Genomic DNA, 18252 nt, shown 5'->3' on the forward strand with positions numbered 1-18252 from the left:
TAAGCCGGAGCATTTCTGATCACATAAAATGAAGTGAAATATTCAGACCACACCAAAACAAACATTATGACCTAAAAGTGCACCAATCACAATCAACTTCTCACAACTCTTTTACTCTTTTTTTCCCTAAGCCCACCAGGGTTTGAAAAGAAACAAATCATCAAAGATATCTACAGTGGAGAAAAGATTAAAAGCAGAGAGAGGACACCCTCTGAGAAACTTAAAAGTTTAGAAATACAGTACACAAAGAACATGTGAAATTAAAGAACTATGACTTAGTTTAAATTAACACCAAATGTTAAGGGAATACAAAAATTATATCTTTAGAGACGGTATACCTGCAGCTGACCCTGGAACAATATGGGGTCAGGGGCACGAACTCTTCATGCCATCAAAAATCTATATATAACTTATAGTCAGTCATCTGCATCTGCAGATTCAATCAACCAGAGTTTATGTAATACTGTAGTATTTATTTACTACTGAAAAAAAAAATCCACATATAAACAGACCTGAGCAATTCAAACCCATGTTATTCATGGATCAACCTTATATGACAAGCAGGAGGCAGAAAGACATTCCAGGCAGAGAGAAAATGAGAAGGCAAGGAGTTTGGAAAGCAAGATAGGTCCGTGAGGTAATAAAGATACCACACTGGGTTAAAAAAGGAAAGGAGTGTGGTTTTGATCTGGAGGTATATGGGACCAATTTGAAAAGATGATCTCAAGCAAACAGTACAGTACAGAACTGAACAGACCAAAACGGGACCACTTCCAGGCAATCCTTTGCTTTGCAGAGTGTCCTATATACTGTAGGATGTTTAGCGGTATTCTTGGCTTCTACCCATTTGATGTCATTAGCACCTCTTCTCCACTAAGTGATAACAACTAAAAATATCTCCAGACACTGTCACATGTCCTCCAGGGGACAAATTCAACCTCCCCACCACCCGTGAAGAACCACTTACCTAGTCTAAGCCCTTTTATGAGATAAGGAAACTGAGTCTCAGGGAAGTCACATAACTTGCTAAGGTCACATAGCCTGATTCTGCTTTTGTCAAGAGCTAGAAGATAAGTCATGGAGAAGGCAACGGCATCCCACTCCAGCACTCTTGCCTGGAAAATCCCATGGACGGAGAAGCCTGGTGGGCCGCAGTCCATGGGGTCGCTAAGAGTCGGACAAGACTCAGCGATTTCACTTTCTCTTTTCACTTTCATACATTGGAGAAGGACATGGCAACCCACTCCAGTGTTCTCGCCTGGAGAATCCCAGGGACAGGGGAGCCTGGTGGGCTGCCGTCTATGGGGTCACACAGAGTCAGACACGACTGAAGCGACTTAGCAGCAGCAGAAGATAAATTAAGAAGCATGTTAAATTGGGCTTGCGATCTTCTTAAGGAATGCTCAGAAATATTTCTAATGATTCTTTAGAAGTTATCACAAAATTATTTTTGATGCCTAAACTGGACATTTTAGATGTAACACATACTATATATGCTATAATCTTTTCTCTTGTTTCTGTATTGCTTTAAAGAATTCATGTTTAACCAACAAGTCCCAAACAAAGCAAAAAATATATTAAGCTACAAAAGGAACCAAAGCAGGAACCAGGCAACTACGGTAAAACATTAACTGGTCAGATCCCTGAGTACCTGAGGAGTCTAAGAAGCCAATTTTTCCTAACAGCTGAAAACCTATCCTTATAAGTACCAAGTTGTGGTTCCCCATGCCCCCAGTTTTAACTGTCTTGGACAGTTATCTTTATTTTATATACTGCCTTGCCCTCTTAAGCAAAAATATAAAAATACCAAATAAAATTTTAACTCTATTTTAAGATTCAGGGTTATTATGAAATCCATTTATAACTATACTACAACACTTTGAGATCAGAGATTATTATAAGTAAGGAACAATTAGTTTTATGTGGCTTATGTAAAGTATGCTGCTGCTAAGTCGTTTCAGTCGTGTCTGACTCTGTGCGACCCCATAGACAGCAGCCCACAAGGCTCCCCTGTCCCTGGGATTCTCCAAGCAAGAACACTGGAGTGGGTTGCCATTTCCTTCTCCAAAGCATGAAAGTGAAAAGTGAAAGTGAAGTCGCTCAGTCGTGTCTGACTCTTAGTGACCCCATGGACTGCAGCCTACCAGGCTCCTCCGTCCATGGGATTTTCCAGGCAAGAGTACTGGAGTGGGTGCCATTGCCTTCTCCTATGCAAAGTATATGGGGATAAAATTAGGTGGTTAGGTAAAACAGTATAGTCTGAAGTCAGACTACAGAGTTTCTGAATTTCATCTCAAAGAGTAAGCATTCATCCTGTTCTTTTGGTGCGTAAATGATATTAACAGGTCTGTTTTCCAAAGATCATAAATTAATGGAATGAGAGAAAGCCCAGAACCCAGTAAGAAGTTCCATTTAAACACAACAGGCCAAACAGGAGGCAGAGGCTGCCTGACCTGCTGTGGCAGTGATGGTAAAGAGGGAGAGAAAAATATAAGATATAGGCAGAAGATCAGTTTGGTGAATAATGGAGGAGGTATAAAGGTCAAAGATGACTCTGGCTTCTGGCTACATAGGTATAACTAAGACTGGGAAAACAGTAAAAGAACCTCATTTCCAAGGAAAAAGATAACAAGTAAGATTTGGGTTTTAAAGTCTAGACTCATTGAACTCAGTAACCTAGGTTTTATTTAAGCAAGTTAAATCTCTACTAAATTTCACCCTCAGTGAAAAGGGGAGAAATAAGACACATCCAATTTATTTGTGAAGATTGAATAACACAGTAATAGCACTTTGGAAAGAACCAGTCTAAGAAATGACTTTTCCTCTTTTTTTTAAATTCCTGGCAAAACTACCCCTGCGTACAATCTTCACTGGGTACCTTTATTTCCCTATCTAAAACCTTTCCAATCACCCTAAAATAATTCACATTCAGGCCACATATGGCTTCTTCCTGGACGTTCTGGTCCACTGTGCGGCTGTTTTATTTCAGCACTGTGTTTCACCTCTGCCGTGACAGTCTTTATAGCATCTGTTTTTTCAGGAAAATTACAAGGACATTAATTCTTAAAGTTTCTTTTCCATTAACACATTTTTCGTCTCTTTGTGTTTCTTCTACTCTATCTTATCTACTTCCTACTACCCCAATCCTATTTCAGATCTGTACTACATACTTCAATAGCTTGAAAGTCTCCAACTTTTTCCAAAAAGTTAAAAAAAAATTCACCCCACTACCACCATTACCCACCCCCCCAAAATCCTCCTGGCTGTGAAGTTCTGACTCTTCTGGACAAAAAGGGAGAAGTTAACATGTGTTTCTCTTTGTGTTCAACCTCAAGAGAGAAAAGGGTAAAAGCTGGAACATCATACACTCTCCCTTTCAAAAGAACTTCCAAAACTGACTCAGACTCTGTAAAGAAAATCACAAGTTTAACAAAGACTAAGAATGGACAGGTAGGAAAAAGGAGAAGAACAGATGACTGTAACACACAACCCGCCAGTTCGTTCTGTATTTCACTGGACACGGTTCACAGCCTGTATCTGCCATCGTGTCCTTCAAGAGTAACTGCCCTCCAGAAAAATTCCTGTTTAGATGAAGGATGGATATCAGACACCCAAGATGGCAAAAGGGAATTAGACAACATTCATATGTTGTCAGAGGTGAATCAATTAGATAATCCCTCTAAGAACTTATTAAAGTTCTCAAAGTGTGGTCCCCAGAGGAACATCAGCATGCACATCACCAGGGAACTTGTCAGAAATGCAAATTCTTCATCTGCATTTCAACAAGTCTTTCATGTGACTGATACAACCTACCATTAAGATCCTCAGCACCTCCTTGAATCTAGGTTTATTAGGTACACAATGGTGCTTGCTCTCTGATTAATGTTGAGATTTCCCTGTATTCTTGAATATCTAGAACAGTGCCTGACACAGACTATCTGACTCAATAAATGTTTACTGAATGAACTGAATGAATGGCCTTAAAATAAACTTCCCCCTTACTAAAATCGTGTTAATGCACTTGTTTCTTATAACCAAAGTAATCTTGATTAGGCAACGTGCACACAGAGCTGTGATGGTCAAGTGGTTAAGGCCTTGGACTCAAGATCCCACGGGGTCTCCCCAAGCAGGTTCAAACCCTGTTCACAGCACTTGTCAGCGCTTTCCTGTTCAAGTCACAGAACGACCGGGCTCCCCTGGCAGCTCAGATGGCCAAGAATCTGCCTGCAATGCAGGAGACCAGGGTCAGGAAGGGTCTGAGACACCAAGGGTCTCCCTTGGGTCAGGAAGATCCCCTGGAGGAGGCCATGGCAACATCCTCCAATATTCTTGCCTGGACAATCCCCACGGGCAGAGAAGCCTGGAAGGCTACCGTCCATGAGGCTGCAAAGAGTCAGGCACGACTGAGCGTCGAAGCGCAGCATAGCACCTGAATAATAAAACAGTATTCACTGATATGTTTTAAGATTTCTGTCAAACTTTGGAGTTGATTTTTTATTTAAAGATCTACTTTTACAGGAAAACATGACGTTGAAGAACCTCACTTGTCAAAATTAGATGTAAGTTAATGAAAGTTCCATACAAAATAGAAGTTTAAAGGAAGAAGTCGATAGCTTTCTCCTCAATAGTCCTTATTAGCCCCCTCTATAACTGTCTTCAGCTTCATATAATTCAAAACCAACAGCATTAATTTAGGCAGGAAACATATCCCTCCCCTATTTTTTCAAATAAGTCTTCATTGGCACCCTCTCCAGTTTAAAAGTTCCACAGCGAGTTCAAGTTATGACAACTCAAGCAGTTCTATTTCTGCATTTCCTAATTAAAAACTTACCCGAAAAATGATTTCTAACCAAAGTCAGAAAGAAGATAGCAGAGAGTAGTTCATGATTAGGCTACAGAAACAAAGGGAACTCCACAGAGGCAAACTACCCAGTTTCCCCATTCAGTGCTGCAACTTCAGAAATCTAACGATCCTTCATTTACTCAAAAAATGAAAATGATAGGAAAATTCCCTAGTGTTGACAGCAGGTGATTTTTAACTTCACTGCTGCCTGACAGGCACCTACAGGCTTTACCTGGCCTCAATCTGTCCAGTTTGGAACTGCCAATTAGTAGCTTCTCAAAAGCAAATCTCAATGTAAGTCATTAAAAAAACTGCTTTTCAAAGTGTCAAATACAATGGATAAGTCAAACTCAGCACATTAGAACAAAATAAAACCTGGGTGCCCAATCCAGGCTGTAATTGTCAGAGCCAAGGGACAAAGGATATCACTCCAGTGCAAAAAAAGGATCAAATTCTCAAAACAGCTGTGATACACATACTCCTCCTCTTAAATACAAATACTCTTAAATACTGCAGCAGTCGAACAGGTGTCTTCATTCCTAAGCTTACCCTTTCTCAACTGAGGTTCCCCAAGACAGAATTAAGCACTAATGCCCTAAGGCACAGGCTGGCAAACCTTTTCTGTAAATATTTTAGGTCTGTCAGACCACATGGTCTCTGTCACAACTACCCAATTCTGCCAGTGGAGCTTGAAAGCAGCTGTCAACAGTTAAGTAAATGAATGAGGGTGACTGTTCCAATGAAACTATTTATGGACACTGAAATTTGAATTTCATATAATATTCACAGAAATACTATTCTCTTTGCAATAAGCATAAAACATAAAGTGATTCTTATAAAAGATTTTAGTTCTTTGGCTAGATATAGCTGAGCAGCAGTTTGTCAACCTATTCCCTAAACCATCCTTTGTATATAATAGATTAACGTCTCTCTTATGCATGCAGAATGGTACTAATTACACACCATACTACAGAGAATTGAAAAAATGCCACTCAAATCATTTTTCATGTGTCTACAGTGCTCTATGTAATACAATAATACTCTGTCTAGTACGAAACTAAATGGTGAGATTTTGTTAGCAGTTGTTAACTTGGACAAATAACTTTAAGAAGAGTAACTTTTAAATTGTGCAAAGTCTCAAAATACAAGAAATATAAACAGCAACTTTCATATCCAGTATATGAAGTCACTCAGTCCTGTCCGACTCTTTACGACCACGCTCCTCCGTCCATGGGATTCTCCAGGCCAAGAATACTGGAGTAGGTTGCCATTTCCTTCTCCAGGGGATCTTCCCGACCCAGGGATTGAAGCCGGGTCTATCTGCATTGCAGGCAGACGTTTTACCGTCTGAGCCACCAGGGAAAATCCATATTGCACTGGATAATATAAATCAAACTACTACAAATTAAATCTCTGGTTAGTAGGGACTTCCTTGGAGGTCCAGGGGTTAAGACTCCACGCTTCCACTGCAGGAGTCACAGGCTCAATCCCTAGTCAGGGGACTAAGATTTCACATTCTGCACAGCATAGCCAGAAAGAAAAAAAAAGAAATCGCTGGTTAATATATTGCCAGAAATAGGAAAGCCCAGAATTCAATGATCATCTTTCAATATATTTTGTATCCTCAGATACTGTTTCTTTGGAAAGCAGAACCTACCTGATTAAAAATCACAAGCAAAAATTACAGGATTGCCTCAGACACTTACATAACTAGACTTGAGTTCTAGCTCCACCTCTTTCTAGAGGAGTGAGCCTGAGCAAGTTCCAGACTCCCTTTACTCATCTGTTAAGGGGAGGAAATATTTGCAACCCTCCTAGAGTCAAAAGTACATAACCATACTCAAGCGAAGAGTCTTGTGTACTACACAGTGCTACAGAAAAATCAGTTGCCATTATTAGGTGCTCAATGGCTTTTTTCATATTATCTCTTTCCACTTTTTTTTTTAAACCACCCTCCTGTGTTAGTTTCTGCCAAGCCGCAGGTTTAGAGGAATACTGTGCATCTAGTTGTACACTTCATTCAACACATTAAATTTAAGCAAGAGAGGCTCTGTGAGGGCAATAAAGATGACTGAGATGGTCTCAGCACTCAGTTTAGAATAAACTCAAACACGAAGACATGGTCAGTTAGTGCTCTAAGAGGAACAAATAAACCAACATGAATACTGTAAGATAAGAAAAAGTTTCCCGGGTATGTAATAAGGCCCCAGGTAGGTGATGGGAGAGAGACTGTACAGAGGGAACTGCAAAAGCACACACAGAGGTAAGAGAACACTCCACACACTCAAGAAGGCAGGACAGTTCAAGTTCTAAAATTCCAAAAGGACAGTTTCATTTTTAAAATCTAATCGGAAGACAAAAATCCTCCCATTAAATCTCTGAAAAGCAAGTATCTTGAAGGATAAGCAAAGGGCTCATTTTAAGCTAAAGGGTTGGGAAAATTATAAACCATGCTAGCTAGCTTCAACCCACTTAATCATTTCCCAAAGCACTTTATAAACAAGATCTAAGAGGATATGTGTATGGGGCACTGAGTTACAGGGAAGGGATGTCTCGTCTAGCAAATCTCTGAGGAGGTGGAGACTGGCATACCTGGCTCTCTTGATGACACGTGCGTACTTGTGCTAAGTCACTTCAGTCGTGTCCAACTCTGCAACCCCACGGACTGTAGCCTGCCAGTCTCCTCTGTCCATCGGATTCTCCAGGCGCGAATACTGAAGTGGGCTGCCATTTCCTTCTCCAGGGGATCTTCCCAACCCACGGATCAAACCTACATCGCTTACGTCTCCTGTATTCACAGGCAGGTTCTTTACTACTAGCACCACCTGGGAAGCCCCCTTGATGACACATTCAATGTACCAATCTGCTTCAAAAACCATCTCCTTAAATTCTGCAAGCTACCAGAGTTCTCAGTAAGAAAAAGCAGTAAGGCAAGTTAACTCTTAAGAGTTATGTGTGCTTACTTGAGAGCAGCGGGGAGTGGGAAACCTTGCCTGCTCCCTCTGGAGTTCATCTTCTTTCTTACATCATTAAAAACCTTGCCTGTAAACTAATTTCATTGATGTTTTCTTCTCCTTTACCAAGAACAATAAAATAAATTTACCTTGAAGCTGTGCCTGAGCATGGTAAATTTTAACCCAGAAGGCTAGTGAGTGATAAAAACGATATTCTCTAATTGTCACCTCTCCCTCTCAAAACTGCCACTGCGTCAGTCACACCACTAGTGGAAGATTAAAGACGGCCCAACTCTCTGCCAGGCCTCTGACGGAGAAGGCCATTCCCCACCCCACTCCCTTGAACCTGGGCAGGCTCTGTAACTGCTTTGACCATTACGGAGGTAACAGAAGTGATGCTATGCCCCTTTCCAAGCTGAGCCTGTCAACTCTTAGAAATAATCATAAATTGTTTTTTAAGGCCCTAAGTTTTAGAGTAATTTGCTAAGATAACTGGGGCTTTCACCACACTGCAACCAAAATACTGCTTCACTTATAAAAGGAAATAAAAATTAAGGAGTTACAACTTATCAGACAGGTTTCTAAAAGAATATCCTGTCAACTCTCAGAGCATAAAAAAGACAACCGAAGTGCCCTAATTCCTCCTAAGAAACCAGAATGACCTAGTGTCAGTCAAGTTACTTGAAAAGGTTATAAAAATCAAACTCCATGAGTATACCCAAGTGATGCATTGACTCTTTACACCAAAAAGAACCCTCTGGTCTGGAAGGTTAAGATACCAAGAAGAAGTCATCTCCCGAAAGTAGTCTTTAGAAAGGAGGTGGGTAAGAGACCATTTTCACTTTATGCTATACACAATTCTGAATTGCTTCAAATAAGCAGATAACACTTTTAAATATTTAAAAAGATATTTCCTTTGAAGAAACCAAACCACTGTAGCCCTAACAACTTTTAAATGCCTTTTTGTTGCACTAAGATGATGGCAAATGCCATTCTTAGCTAGGCTTTCACAGAATGAAAGATCGTGGCAGCCCCCAAATGGAAACCTATGCTTTCTCTGTCTCTCTCTCTCATCCCACCAGCCACATGTCTCTGAACAGCGTGGCACTACCATTTAGCACGGGCTTCCCAGGTGGCGTAGTGGTAAAGGATCTGCCTGCCAGTGCAGGAGACACAAGACACAAGGGTTCAATCCCTGGATCTGGAAGATCCCCTGGAGAAGTAAACGGCAACCCACTCCGGTATTCTTGCCTTGAAAACCCCATGAACAGAGGAACCTGGGAGGCTACAGTACACGTAGGTGCAGCGCTGGACACAAGTGAAAGACTGCACACACACACACCAGCCAACACAGAGCTCAGCAAAGGGAGGGCTTAGGACTGGAGGCTGTTTTGACTTCCTTCTTTCAAGCTTTGAAGGGTACGAGGTAAAAAGACAACTGTTTCAGAACCTCCTCCCATGCCTCCAGCAACTGTGCTAGGCTTCCTTGCAAACCATTTTCCATAGTGTTCTCTTCCTGAGGCCTCTGCCACACTCCTCACCTGAAGAAAATTACCAAGATGGCTGAACACATGTGAAAAAGACTGGCAAAAAGTCAAATCAGAGAGATGAGGGGCTAACAAAAAAGGAAAATAATTGCTCCCTTGAATATCTAAGTTTTCATAAACTATCCACATCTCTAACCTATTCTCTTTAGACCAATTCCTTGCTTCTAAGAAACTCCATTAGGAAGCATATATAAGAAAGATGAAATTCAGAACATTTTGTTCTACTTCCAATTATTAATGTCATGTAAACAACCAAAGTGGGAAGGAAATCAACACAAGAAAAGCTACAAGCTTTCTAAATTATCACAGGGTTTTGCTAGGTTCTTCTCTGATGTATCATTAAGTGTTTAAGACTCACTGTTGTCTAGAAGACTTTCCAAGGCCCTGTCCCAACCCTCAGTTTATGGCAGATTCCCTTAAAGAACAGAACCAAAGGTTCAGCAAGTTCCAGCTACCAACTTTCTTCCAAAACATTATTTATTAGAGTCCTATGATCTCAGATTCAAGTTATTCCACTTACTAAACCCTAATACTACAAGTCAGTTTCCATCCCTCAGAGGAAATCACAGAATACACAAATCAAGATATAACATGAACTGATAAATAAGAGTTCTATAAAAACTTGATTAACAAAGAAAAATGTAAGTACAAGTTTGGCAAATTTAGATATTAAAAAAAGCTTAGTAAAAATGACCAAGGATCACCCATACTAAATACATTAATAATACAGAGCAACTGGAAGAGCAAGAGATGGAGAAGAATCATGGAGCACTATTTTTCAAGTAGTATAATATATGCAAAGTTAAGAAATGATCTTATATACCCAGCATTAGTCATACATCTATTAACTTTTGAGATATGTTCCAATCCCTTTTTTTTTCCCCTAAAAAACTAGAAGGTTCCACATAGATGGTAGAAAAATTATTAGAGTTCTGAAAATGTTAAAGAACCATGAGATGTCTGATTCAGAAAAGAAAAGGAAAAGGGGTCTCATTTACCAAAGATTGTTGCATATAGTGAAGGTTTTTTAATGAGGAAAATGTCAAGTAACTGAAAAAACAGGCTCAAATGTCAAGTCATTAGGCAAACATGGTCTCTGAACAGAAATACAGTGAGCCACAAAGTTCCCAAAACAAAACTCTCATATTAGCTCTCAGTGTTGCCTTTGGCTTCAGGGAGACAGGCAAGATTTTACAAAACTGGACCATAAATGAAAACAGGCACACTTTTGTTTAAAAAGTAAATCACCTTAATAGTCAGTACACAGTGGGCTAAAGGCATTAAGATTTAAAAAATCATCCCCAAGTAGAAATCAATACATAACACATGAGATGGTTTGCAACTGGGGTGCTCAAAGGGCGAAGGTATCTCACGTACCATATCTAAAACCAAATCAAGGAAACTAGAAAAACAAGGCTGAAATATAAAGCTATCTAAGAAAATCACAATCAATTCTTGTCCATTACCTGATGTTAGGTAAGAAGGCATGCTGATAAGCGACTTTTGTGTTATTGTTGTTAAAATTTAAAAAGCAAATTAGGGTATCTATAAACAGGAGAACAGAGGAACAAAACAGTGGTATACTCACACAATAGAAACTATTAAAAAGCACACAATAATAAAAGGAACAGACTACTGATGAATATCAAAACCACTATACTGAGTCAAGGAAGCCTTACAAAAAGAATACATATCACCTAAATCCATTTATATGATCTCCAAATCAGGCAAAACTGATCTACAGTAGGAAAAAAATTTTCCCAGGGACAGAAGAGGGGGAGTAGAATGACTATAAATTCAAGTACCTTGAATTCACAAAAGTGATGCTCTGAACTGAGGCAAACTTATAAAAGCATTATAGTCACAGATGTAGTATAACCTAAAAAGATTGTAGTCAACTGGTTCTGTGTTTTATTAATGTAATTAATCTTCCTCTTATCTCTGATTTTTCTAATCAACTGGCCTCATGAGTTTGGTTAGCATAATTATGGCCCCCAAAGTCTTAGGAAACCTTCAATATAAGAGTTTCAACCTTTGGAAGCCAAGGACCAGGCCACAGTTAGCAATACCTCAAAATTTTAACACCAGTCCTGTGAAGATAATCATGCCTGAAGCAGCCATCTGGTTTCTCAGCTGTAAAATTCCGGTTATTGTCCTGCCCACAACAGGCTTGTGAGGATAAATGAGGTAACAAACATTAAAGTATTTTAAAAAGTTATTATGATTTCACAATGTCACTTACTGTTGGACAAATAAGGAAAGATTACTTCAACAGGAATAAGGTCACTTAAGAGAACTTTCCAGCACAAACACCTGACCTCCAGTAATTAGTAGAACTACAAACTACCACCCCATGTACGACAGGTCCTTTTGTATCACCCACGTTCAAGTACACAAAGTAACAGGGGAGACACACAGTCATAAAATGGCTCAGTGGCACTCGCTCAGAAAGCGCTACCTCTGGCAAACCCAAGGTTCACAACACTACTAAGCAATTTAAAAGCCCTAATTCAAGCAGTTATCACCAAATAAATTATCTTGACCATTTCAGACAGATTCCCCATGAAGACCAGCAGTAGCACCTAAGGATTTAATCAAGACCTCACTGTGATTTTGAAAATTTCTCCTCAATCCCTACAGTTACTCAACAGATTCAGCAAAACTTTAAGATTATTCATTTCAGGCTATCATCAAAAAGTCTACAAATAATAAATGCTGGAGAGGATGTGGAGAAAAGGGAACTCTCATACACTGCTGGTGGGAATGTAGATTGGTGCAGTCATGGTGGAAAACAGTACAGAGGTGCCTTAAAAACTACAAAGCAGAGCTACCACATGATCCAGTAATCTCACTCCCAGGTATATTTTGGGGGAAAAAGAAAAGTTTAATTTTAGAAGCCACATGCACCCCAATGTTCACAGCAGTACCATCTACAGTTGCCAAGACATGGATGCACCCCAAGTGCCCATCAATAGAAGACTAGTTTAAGAAGATATAACATAGGGGCCTCTCTGGTGGTACAGTGGGTAAGAACTCATCTGCCAAAGCAGGGGACACGGGTTCAATCCCTGCTCTGGGAGGACTCCATGCTGCGCAGCAACAAAGCCTGCACGCCATAACTACTGAGCCGATGCTCTAGAGCCCGTGGGCCGCTAAGCCCACATGCTTATACTAAGTATACTAAGTACTTATACTATAAGTACTACTAAGTCCACTAAGCCCACATGCCCTAACTACTGAAGCCCACGTGCCCGGAGCCTGTGCTCTATCTACATCAAGAGGAACCATGACAATGAGAAGCCCCAGGTCACCACAACTAGAGAAAGCCCATGTGCACCAGCAAAGACCCAGAGCAACCAAAAACAAATACATAAATATATATATATGCAGATGTGTGGTGGAGTATTACTTGGCCATTAAAAAAAAACCTGACATTTGCAGCAACATGGATGAACCTAGAGAATATAATGCTCAGTGAAATAAGTCAAATAAGTCAGACAGAAAAAGACAAATAAACACTGTATATCACTTACATGTGGAATCTAAAAAAATAATACAAATGAATCAATATACAAAACAGATTCACAAGACACAGAAAACAACAAACAGGGAGAGGGAGGGGGAGAAGAACAAATTAGGGATATGGGACTAACAAGTATTTTATACTTGAAATAGATAAGCATTAAGGATTTACTGGACAGTACAGGGAATTATAGCAATATCTTATACTGGGTTGGCCAAAAAGTTTGTTTGGGTTTGTTTTTCCATAACATCTTACAGAAAAACCCAAATGAACTTTTTAGCCAACCCAATAATAACCCATAATGAATGTAATCTGCAAAAAAACAAACAAACAAAAAAGATTACTCATTCTAATGAGAAACAGTACCATACTTGAAGACAGGGTCATCTGCAGAAAACGGAGATATACTTAAAAGTATAATTTCTCTCTTTTTTTAAAATAGTGATTGAAGGGGAAAAAACTAAGTTTCATTTAAAAGTAGTTTAAGCCTAAAATTCTAGGCTCAAAGTTTATAATCACCACATGCCCTGTAGACAAAAGAAACAAAAAGAAAAAGGGGCTGATTAAAGTTTATCCAAAGGCCTTCATCATTCGTTATTTACTGATTAGTTATAATGTGCTCAGCACCATTATAAATTACAAAAGATACAAAAATGTATCCTTTATACAACCATGTAATAACAGAAATCTGGGAAGAAGTAGGAAATGCATACTAAATCCTTGAGCCAACTTTTCAAAGGATCAACAAAGGCTCTTCTTTGTCCCAGAAGCAATTCAACTGTACAGAAAAAAAATAAAGATGAAAATATTTAAACATTTGCTCTCCAGCACAGCAATGGCCCACCTAAAAAAAGACTTAAAACTTGGACACAAGTTATCTTTCATACCAGAATCAGCAGACAAATAGTTTTAAAATATCATTTAAAGCTACTTTTTTGATTCAGCAGAGCTACCACAAAACAAATATTTAAAAGCCAAGTCCAGCCAAAGTCCTTGCAACATGTGGGAGGGGAAGTCTGAATTTCAAATGTTTAAATGAAAGAAAGGGTGAGAACTCCTGTGTGAATAGATGACGACGAGTACTAAATATAGTCCAGCTACTTGCTACAGCCTATATATTATGAAAATATATCTAACCTTCTTTTTACAGGAATCATCACTATTTCCAAGCAGTTTAGAGTAGAAGTGTAACATAATGAGAATACAAGCTCTGAAGAGAGTCAAGCCTCTGATTTGGTATGCAAAATCTTGGAAAACTGACCCAGCAATCCCACTATTGGGCATATACCCTAAGAAAACCATAATTTCAAAATGACATGTACCGCAATATTCACTGTAGTACTATTTACAATAGCCAGGACATGAAAGCAACCTAGAAAGCAACCTAGATGTCCATCGACAGATGAACGGATTAAGAACTTGTGGTACATATACACAATAAAATATTACTCAGCCATAAAAAGGAACGAATCTGAGTCAGTTCTAATGAGGTGGATGAACCTAGAGCTTGTGATATAGAATTAAATAAGTCAGGAAGAGAAAAAAAAATGTTGTATATTAACACATATATATGGAATCTAGAAAAATGGTACTGACGAACCGATCTGTAAGGCAGGAATAGAGAACAGACTTGGGAAGGAGAGGGTGGGGCACACTCAAGAGAGAGCATGAAACATGCATGTCACCATACAGCTAGCGGGAGGCTGCTGTGTCACACAGGGGGCTCAGCCTGGTGCCCTGGGACAGCCTGGGGGGGGGGGGGGGGGGGCGGGGGGGAGGCTCAAGAGGGAGCAGACGTAGGTACACTTTTGGCAGATTCATGCTGCTGAACAGCAGAAACCAACACAACATTGTAAAGCAATTATCCTCCAATTAAAAATATATTTAAAAACAGAAAAAAAAAAAAAAAAAACCCCTTGGTTAACTGACTAAACTTCCGTTTCCTTGTCTGTAAAACAAGAAACCACCAGTATTTCACCAATGACACAATTCCTATGAGGATTAGGGAAATAATACATATAGAGCGACAGTTATCCTGTAAATGGCAGCAATTCTTAACTGCTTCCAGTATTAATGCATATTTGAGCTAATATCTAAAACAAACAAACAAAAAAAACTGAAATAAAAAGAAATTAGAAAATACTGAGATGAAAACAATATACAAAATTTATAGAATGCAGTTACAACAGTGCTAAGAGGGAAATTTATACCTGTCCATATCTGTATTAAAAAAGATCTCAAATCAAACTAACATTCCACTTTAAAACATGAGAAAAAGAGCAAACTAAATCTAAAGAAAGCAGAAAGTGAAAGTCGCATCCGACTCTTTGCAACCCCATGGACTACAAAGTCCATGAAATTCTCCAGGCCAAAACACTGGAATGGGTATCTATACCCTTCTCCAGAGGATCATCCCAACCCAGGGATCGAACCCATGTCTCCCGCATTGCAGGCAGATTCTTTACCAGATGAGCCACAAGGGAAGCCCAAAGAAAGCAGAAGAAAATAATAAAGATAACCAGAAAACAATGCTATTAAAAAAAGAGAAAACAATAGAGAAAATAAATGAAATCAAAAGTTGGTTCTTTGAAAAGATAGACAAAATTGACAAACTTTTAGCTGGACTGACCAAAAAAAACAAACAGAGAAAAACCAAATTATTGGCTTCCTGAGGGGCTCAATGGTAAAGAATTCACCTGCCATGCAGGAAGACATGGATTCGATCCCCGGGCCAGGAAGATCCCCTGGAAAAGGAAATCGCAACCCACTCCAGTATTCTTGCCTGGGAAATCCCCTGGACAGAGGAGCCTGGCGGGCTACAGTCCACCGGGCCACAAAGAGTTACGCATGACTCAAGGACTAAGACAACACCAACGACAAATTTTAAAACTTTCCACAAAGAAAAGCCCAAGCACAAACACATTCACTGATGAATTTACCAAATATTTAAAGAATGAACACAAATTCTTCACTCTTCCCAGAAAAATGGAAGAGGAGGGACCACATCCCAACTCTATCTATGAGCCCAGTATTATCCTGATACCAGAACCAAAGATATCACAGCAAAAGAAAACTAGAGACCAAAAACTCATATAGTCACAAAAATCTTCAATAAAATTCTAGCAAACCAAATCCAGCAACAAATAAAAAGGATTATACACTAAGACCAAGTAGGATGAATTTTACAGTATATGAATTATCTCAATATAAAAAAATTAAGCAAAAAAAATGATAAAGCAATTGAAACTTACTTTCTACATTTAATAATGTAATATTAAGGCCATATTCAAAAATTTTCAATCTCTTTCATAACCAGAAAATGCTAATCTCGAGGTTTTAGCTGAAACAAATAGCAGCAGCAGCACTTCATACATGCATCAAATTCTAAGCCAGGAGATCAAGCACCACCTTTCTAATCTTTCTGGGTTAAAACAGCGCGCAAGCCCACCTTGTCTGCAGATCCAGGCAATGACTGGACCTCCCTGTCAGTCTCCAGGTTGTAAAGCAGCAGGAAGTCAAAAGGGCTTCAGCCTGGTAATTCTAAAATGCAGCAACAACAAGTTGCCAATATACTTATGAGATTATTACACTATATCCACATAATTTTAAGGGCTTCCCTGGTAGCTCAGCTGGTAAAGAATCTGACTGCAATGCAGAAGACCCCGGTTCAATTGCTGGGTTGGGAAGATCTCCTGAAGAAGGGAAAGGCTTCACACTCCAGTATTCTGGCCTGGAGAATTCCATGGACTATATAGTCCACGGGGTCACAAAGAGTCAGACACGACTGAGCAACTTTCACTCACTCACATAATTTTAAATAAATTTAAAGTGTATCTTTGTGTATTTACCATTGACACATATTTAACATCAACATATTTACTTTTAATTCTCTTCCAGTAAATAACAGGGCAGTATACAATTTTATAAGAGCTCACCTAAAAATTCAATGACCCACTGTCCTTGATCACAGATTTCAAGTGCTGAAATGCTTATAATTCCTCAAAATCATAATACAGCAGTCTTATAGCTAAATAAACAGAAGCCTTAATACCAAATAACATGCAGCAAAATCACATTTTCATAATACCTGAAAAATGCAACTCAACCTTAATTCTAAATCACACTATGTATAGACTAATACGTACTCTCTTCTGGGTCATACCAACCCATACAACCGTAACCATGAATAAAAGAGTATAAATCAGTATAAACCAAGAAGTATACCCCACACATTACTTCATATCTCACCTAATTTTTCCTAAATATATATACTGAACTTTATTTTTAAGAAACAAATTTTATCACCTCCCACACAGTTTCTTTCTACACCATCCCCACATATGGGATCCAGTGTCTTCAACAACACAGATGTACTTCAAAAATACAACATATAATTGGAACAACTTCAGAAAAGATATCTGAGTATTTAAAGGGATGAAAATGAAGACTAAATAGACCTTCTAGAAAAACCAAAGTTGAGTAAGGAGGATTAAAATCTATAAAATTAAGTAAAATATCAAGACATATGAAATGAGTGCCATCTTGTCCACCAGAACCTAGAGACTACAAGGACAAATCAAAGTACCTCTAATTAAAGTCTAAGACATTAGAAGTTCAAGCTTTGGTTTTTTTTTTAAATATAACCTAAAAACAAATTATTACTGGTAGAGAATTAAAAGAAACCAAAATTATAAACAGATGCAAGAAAAGTTTCTTAATTCAGGATTACAGGCTTCTTGGATCATTAACAGAAGCTGTTAATTTTGGGTACACATGGAACATAATTACAGCAATTTTCCACAAAAAGTACCTTAGTACCACACTGGGCAAGAATACTGCTGAGATGCACGATGTGACTAAAAAAGCATTACTTAAATTCTTCTAGCACTCTTAAGCAGCAGAGAAGTTCCAATCATCCTCTTACTGGACACTCTCTGCAGCATGACTCTCCTGCCACTTCCTCATTGCACCATCCCGTCTCTTGGTTTCAGAGAACCTATACTGACCTGACTTCTCTGTCCATCCATCCCCCTTCCCAAGCTCCACCTATTCCACTTGTGTATCTCAGGGTTCCATCCTCAGCTGTCGTCTCATTCTATACAATTGGATCTCAAAAGGAAAATGATACACAGGGTAACAATTCAGTTGCTCAGTCGTGTCTGACTCTTTGGGACCCCATGTCTGCTGAACCCCAGGCCTCCCTGTCCATCACCAACTCCCAGAGTTTACTCAAACTCATATCCATTGAGTCGGTGATGTCATCCAACCGTCTCATCCTCTGTCGTCCCCTTCTCCTTCTGCCTTCAATCTTTCCCAGCATCAGGGTCTTTTCAAATGAGTCAGTTCTTTGCATCAGGTGGCCAAAGTATTGGAGTTTCAGCTTCA

At 39.2% G+C, this 18252-nt stretch overlaps 1 protein-coding gene and 1 non-coding gene across 5 annotated transcripts in view; one reads left to right on the forward strand and one right to left on the reverse strand.

Moving 5' to 3' along the window:
• ZFAND3 (zinc finger AN1-type containing 3) overlaps nucleotides 1–18252 on the reverse strand; it is a 327274-nt gene that overhangs the window by 291576 nt on the left and 17446 nt on the right. The window lies entirely within an intron of this gene.
• TRNAL-CAA (transfer RNA leucine (anticodon CAA)) lies at nucleotides 4070–4151 on the forward strand. The gene has a single exon. It is a non-coding gene; the product is annotated as a tRNA-Leu (tRNA).

Source organism: Bubalus kerabau, chromosome 3 (genome assembly GCF_029407905.1).
Source record: "Bubalus kerabau isolate K-KA32 ecotype Philippines breed swamp buffalo chromosome 3, PCC_UOA_SB_1v2, whole genome shotgun sequence".
Classification (NCBI taxonomy): Eukaryota; Metazoa; Chordata; class Mammalia; order Artiodactyla; family Bovidae; genus Bubalus; species Bubalus kerabau.